The sequence below is a fragment of the Arachis duranensis genome, chromosome 2 (genome assembly GCF_000817695.3).
Source record: "Arachis duranensis cultivar V14167 chromosome 2, aradu.V14167.gnm2.J7QH, whole genome shotgun sequence".
NCBI classification, from domain to species: domain Eukaryota; kingdom Viridiplantae; phylum Streptophyta; class Magnoliopsida; order Fabales; family Fabaceae; genus Arachis; species Arachis duranensis.
The window spans coordinates 16,646,308-16,652,928 of record NC_029773.3 but is presented as its reverse complement, the minus strand read 5'-3'; positions in this window follow the sequence as shown (position 1 = coordinate 16,652,928).

Below are 6,621 nucleotides of genomic sequence, written 5' to 3'. Positions count from 1 at the left end.
TACTTGCTGCTGTTGAAATTTCAGGTTTAGTGTGATTAGGGATTCCTTGTTGCTGTTTCGTAATGTAATAATCAAGAAGCAATTGCTGCTAACAATGCATTTGTGATTAATAACTTGCCTACCAATCCTCCTATTTTGATTTTGTTACTTTTAAATTTGCTCCAGTCCATTTACAGATTCATAAACACGGATGAAGTTGCATTTGTTAATAACTTCTATGTTTCTTTTGCTTTTCTAGGGTTTTTAATTGATATATAGCTTCAATTCAGTCACTATTTTTTTTGCTGATCTGCTAATGGTTTACCATTGCTGCTTTTACAATTGCTTTTAGATTTGTATATTTAGTATTTACAACCTAAGCAATTTCTTTCTGCTATTATTATTATTATTATTGCTTACCGTATCTGTTTAGTAGTACTTTAATATGCTGATTTTGCTGTTTTTAGTGTTTAGTTTAGTGTCATCAGTGCCTTGCTGAATAATGTTGCTAATGTACTGGTGTAGTGTTTTGATAATGTACTGGTGTTGCTGTTTTAGTGTTTTATACTGGTGTTGCTGTTTTAGGGTTGCTGATGTACTTTGGATCTTTTAATATTTATATTAGACTATAATTATATTTTAGGGTGTTTAATTAATTTATATATTATTTTATTCTAAAACGATTTTTCTAGTTGAACCACTGGTTAGACCGGTTGAACCAGTAAACCAGTGAACCAGTAACTAAAGCGGTTTGATGACCGGTTCGGTTTTCAGAACCTTGAAAAAAACAGATTCTATGTTCAATGACCGGTCCAGTTCTTAGAACCTTGATTAAAACACACTACATATTATAAAGAAAAAACTTGCCAGTGGTTGCAAGGGCTCTTTTGCAACTTGAATAACTCAAGTTCGAACCCCAGCAGCGGGTCAACCGGTCCGGTTCGAGCCTCAGTTTAGACCAGGTTTGATCTTGGGTTTTCTGAGTTTGACCGGTTTGTTTACTTATCCAGTTCAAATGTTAACCCAGACCGGTTTAGGGTCCGGTTCATCAATTTTTCGATCAAACCGGTCGGTCCGGTCTGGGTTTGGTAACTATGGAATCACATGCCATTGTAAACCAGAAGTTTACTAGCCCAAATGAATTCATAATTTGGCATGATCGATTGGGTCATCCAAAAACAACCATGATGCGGAGAATTATTGAAAACTCTCATGGACATTCACTAAAGAACCAGAAGATTCTTAAACCTAGTGAATTTTGTTGTGCAACATGTTCTCAGGGAAAGTTAATGTTAAGGCCATCACCAGTAAAAATTGGATTTGAGTCCCCTGAATTTTTAGAAATGATTCAAGGCGATATATGTGGACCTATTCATCCACCATGTGGATCTTTTAGATATTTTATGGTCCTAATAGACGCATTTTCAAGATGGTCACATGTGTGCTTATTGTTTTCTCGCAACCTGGCATTTGCGAGATTACTTGTTTAAATTATTCGATTAAAAGCACAGTTTCCAGAAATTTCAATCAAAACAATTCGTTATGATAATGCTAGTAAATTCACTTCCCAAGCTTTTGATACTTATTGTATAGCTAATGGAATAAGTATTGAACATCTAGTAGCTCATGTTCACACACAAAATGGATTAGCAAAATCACTTATTAAACACCTCCAATTAATTGCTAGACCCTTACTTATGAGAATAAATCTCCCAACCTCGGTTTGAGGGCATGCTATTTTTCATGTCGCAGCACTTATTCGTTTGAGGCCAACAAGTTACCATCAGTTCTCTCCTATGCAATTAGCTTTTAGCCAGCAGCCAAATGTTTTTCATTTAAGAATATTCGGGTGTGCGATATATGTTTCCATTGCACCACCTTCTCGCACTAGGACCCCAAAGAAAATTGGGGATATATGTTGGATATGATTCTCCCTCTATAGTGAGGTATATTGAAATACAAACTGGAGATGTATTTAAAGCCAGGTTTGCAGATTGTCATTTTGATGAATTAAAATTTTTAACATTAGGGGTAGAGAATAAGCTTCCTAAAAAGGAACTTAATGGGAATGCATCATCTTTTATGCATTTGGATCCTCGATCAAGGCAATGTGAACTAGAAGTTCAAAAGATTATACATTTGCAAAGAATAGCAAATGAATTGCCTGATGCATTTTCTGATACAAAGAGGATAACCAAATCCTATATACCAGCTGAAAATGCTCCAATTCGAATTGAGGTCCCAGTTGGACAAATAGCCACCGAAACAAATTCACGCCAAAAGTGTGGCAAGCCTGTCGGTTTCAAAGAAAAAAATTCTCGAAAAAGAAAAGAGGCAAATATTATTCCTGTTGAAAAAGACATAGTAAAGACACCTACACTTGCCCAAAATTCTGATATAGTTTTAACGCCAGAAGACGTTCAGGTACTTGAAAATTGTGAAAATGACGAGATCTCGATAAATTATATCTTTATAGGAGAAAAATGGGACCGAAATAAGACAATTGTCAATGAAATATTTGCATATAATATGGCATTAAATATCTGCATGAAAGTAAGGATTTCGAGCCAAGAACAGTCGAAGAATGTCGACAAAGGAATGATTGGCCAAAATGGGAAGAAGCCATAAAGGCTGAGTTAGAATCACTTGCAAAACGTGAAGTCTTTGGACCTATAGTCCGTACATCAGAAGATGTAAAATCTGTTAGATACAAATGGGTATTTGTGAGAAAACGAAATGAGAAAAATAAAGTTGTACGCTACAAAGCTCGGCTTGTGGCACAAGATTTTTCACAAAGGCTCGGTATAGATTATGAAAAAACATATTTTTCTGTAGTGGATGCAATAACATTGCGTTATTTGGTCAATTTATCTGCATATCATAAACTACTTATGCATTTAATGGATGTGGTAACAGCCTACTTATACGGTTTATTAGATCGTGATATCTATATATTACAACAAAAGCAGCGGTTTCTGGAGCCGTTTAGCGGCGGTTTTGTACCGCCACAAAACGTTTCGCGGCGGGTTAATGAAACGCCAAAAGATGGGGCGCGGGTAAACGGATAGCGGCGGTTTTAGCTAACTGCTGGAATAACCGCCGTTAAACGTCTATCAATTTTGCGGCAGTTTGCAACCGCCGCTAAATAGCAAATAAACGAAAATAGCATTTATTTTGTGGCGGTTTAAAGCCAAATTTTAGTATTTCTGTTCATAGTTATTAGAATCGGACCGGACCATCCGGTGGTCCAACCGACTCAATCATTGAACCCGCGCTTCCACCAATAGACCCACAACATGTGGATCACTGTAGAATATTAACTATATAAAGCCTTCCACAAATGAAGAAGGTAGGACTCGAACCTGGAAGAAGGAAAATCTTTAACAATGTCATGTTACCACCAAGCCAAATATCTCTTCAATGTATATAGTGCTAATAATTATATATATATCATATGAACACAATTGATTGCCACACAATTTTTTGTTATATACTTTATATCTGATCATAGTTATTATAGACACCTTTTATATTGGGTAAAATGCACAATTAAATCAAATGGAGGACCAAATTACACAATTCTACCAAATTGAAAAACATTACCCGGATCACTCAAAAGCACATTCTTATGTAATTCGAATTAGTCTCATTCGAATTAGACAAACCAACACTAATTCGAATTAGTCCTATTCGAATTAGTAGTACTGCTTGTAATTCAAATTTTTTCAATTTGAATTATGCTTGCATGTAGTCTTAGGGTAGTTCGAATCAGAGTGATTCGAATTATGCACGCTAGGACGTCCCTAGTAATTCGAATGGGTTTGCTTCGAATTAATTTTGGACATAGTAGATCGAATTAATTTACATCTATTTATATATGATCCAAGCGTATCACGATAATATGCAGATAATTGATTGGTTTTCATATAAAAAAATTTTATTCTATTTAGAATTTAATTTTGATAAAACATTAATTAATTTTGAATTTAGTTATTATGAATTCTTATATCTAAGAATACAAGTTAAGATTGTTATTAAAAAAATTTTAAATTTTTTTAATAAATACTCAACAAATCATTAAGATAAAAAATTTAAAATTTAAAATTATAATTTTGGTAAAATTATAAAGTTTTGAATTTTTAATGACTTGTAGAAAATATTTTTAATTATTATTTTTAATATTTTATAGAAAATATTTATAATTATTATTTTTAGAAAATGTTTGATTTTTAATTAGTTCAGAGTATGATTTTATTTTCGTCTTTTACATCCATGTTTGAATGCAAATTTAAATGCCGATAAAGAAAACAAGAAAATCTTATTGGTAAATTTATTCACATGAGTTAACATATATAACTTATTTAATTTGTGAATTTTTTTTACGTAAAACGAATGTAGAAAAAGTATTACGAGTTTAAGTAACAATGATTTAAATATATGTAGCTTAAGATAGTAGTGTTTACTTAACTAGATTATACCTAGATGGTTATTACTAAAGAAAACATTGCAATTGTGGTAATACGGATTTTGCAGCGGTATAAACGAAACCGCCGCAAAATATAAAACAAACCCTACGGTACATATAGCGGCGGTTTTCGAAAAGACGCCACTAAATGCAAGCCTGATTGAAATATAGTGGCGGTTTGAGAAAAACCACCGCTAAATGTTGTCCGTATTGCGGCCCCAACCAATAACTGCCGCTATATGTGCTGCAGGTTGCTGTTTTGCGGTGGTTTTATAAAACCGCCGCAAAATTTCCGCTGCTATCTGCCGGAATTGTTGTAGTGATATGAAAATCCCTAAAAGGCTAAAGATATCTAAACCATCCGATGAATATTCTCAAGAGTTATACTCAGTCAAATTGCAAAGATCTTTATATGGTCTAAAGCAATATGGACGAATGTGGTATAATCGTCTTACTGAGTATCTGGCCAAAAACGGATTCAAGAATGATGATATATGCCTGTGTATTTTCATAAAGAAATCTGCATCTGGATTCATTATAATTGCTGTGTACGTTGATGATTTAAATATAATTGGAACTCCTGAAGAGATTCCAACAATTATAAAAACTGCTGTGTACGTTGATGATTTAAATATAATTGGAACTCCTGAAGAGATTCCAACAATTATAAAAACTCTAAAAGAAGAGTTTGAGATGAAAGATCTTGGAAAGACTAAATTTTGTCTCGGCCTGCAGATCAACCATACAAAAAATGAGATCTTTATTAATCAAAAAACATACATAGAAAAGATCTTGAAGAGATTTTATATGGATAAGTCACATCCATTAAGTACCCCAATGATCGTAAGGTCTTTGAATGTGAAAAAGGATCAATTCCGTCTTAAAGAAGAAAATGAAGATATCCTTGGTCCTGAAGTACCATATCTTAGTGCCATTGGAACACTAATGTACTTTGCTAATAATACACGCCGTGACATATCGTTTGCTGTAAATTTACTAGCAAGGTATAGTTCGTCTCCAACCAAAAGACATTGGAATGGAATCAAACAAATTTTTCAATATCTTCATGGAACGGTTGATATGGGATTTTGTTTTATCCCTATGGATCCAAGTCACAATTAGTTGGCTATATTGACGCTGGATACTTGTCTGATCCACACAAAGGGAGATCTCAAACAGGATACCTGTTCACATATGGTGGTAGAGCTATATCATGGAGGTCCATAAAACAGACGATTGAGGCAACATTCTCTAATCATGCTGAAATACTAGCGATACATGTAGCTAGTCGCGAGTATTTTTGGCTCAGGAGTTTGATCCAATATATTTTGTCATCATGTGGACTAATTGATCATAAGATAGCTCCAATTGTCCTGTTTAAGGATAATACAGCATGCATTGCTCAACTTAAGGGTGGATACATCAAAGGTGATAGAACAAAGCATATTTCTCTCAAATTTTTCTTCACACATGATCTTCAAAATTAAGGGACAATTGATGTCCAACAGATCTGCTCAAGTGATAATCTGGCAGATTTATTTACTAAGTCACTTCCAAAATCCTTCTTTGAAAAATTGGTACATCAGATTGGAATGCACCGATTTCGAGATATTAAATAATGTTGACAAGAGGGAGAGACTGTACTCTTTTTTCCTTGATCAGTTTTTTTTTCTATTAGGTTTTTCTTGACAAGGTTTTTAACGAGGCAGTTCCCATCACAAAGGATATTGTACCCTTTTTCCTTCACTAAATTTTTTTTCCATTGGATTTTTTTTTAATAAAGTTTTAATGAGGCATAATCCTGAATGGTCATTCAATGAGGAGTATTATGACGAGGATGGATAAGGATAATGGATGTCCATTTATGGGTGGATCATTTTTTCTATCTTAAAAGAAACAAATTCTTAGGATGAAGCAAACTTAATGAAGTTTGAAATGTAAACTTTGTATGCCTATAAATAGGTATGAACTGATGTAAAAGAAACACACACCGCAACAATAAAAATACTCTTCTCTCTTTCATACACAATTCCCTTTCTTTCTATTTCTCTCTCTAAATTCTTAAGTTGCAGTATATATAATACGAGTAAATAGATGAGTTACTTCTATTATTATAATGAAATAATTATATTAGTAAATATTAATATTAAAATTTTTTATTTATACTTCTTTATTTT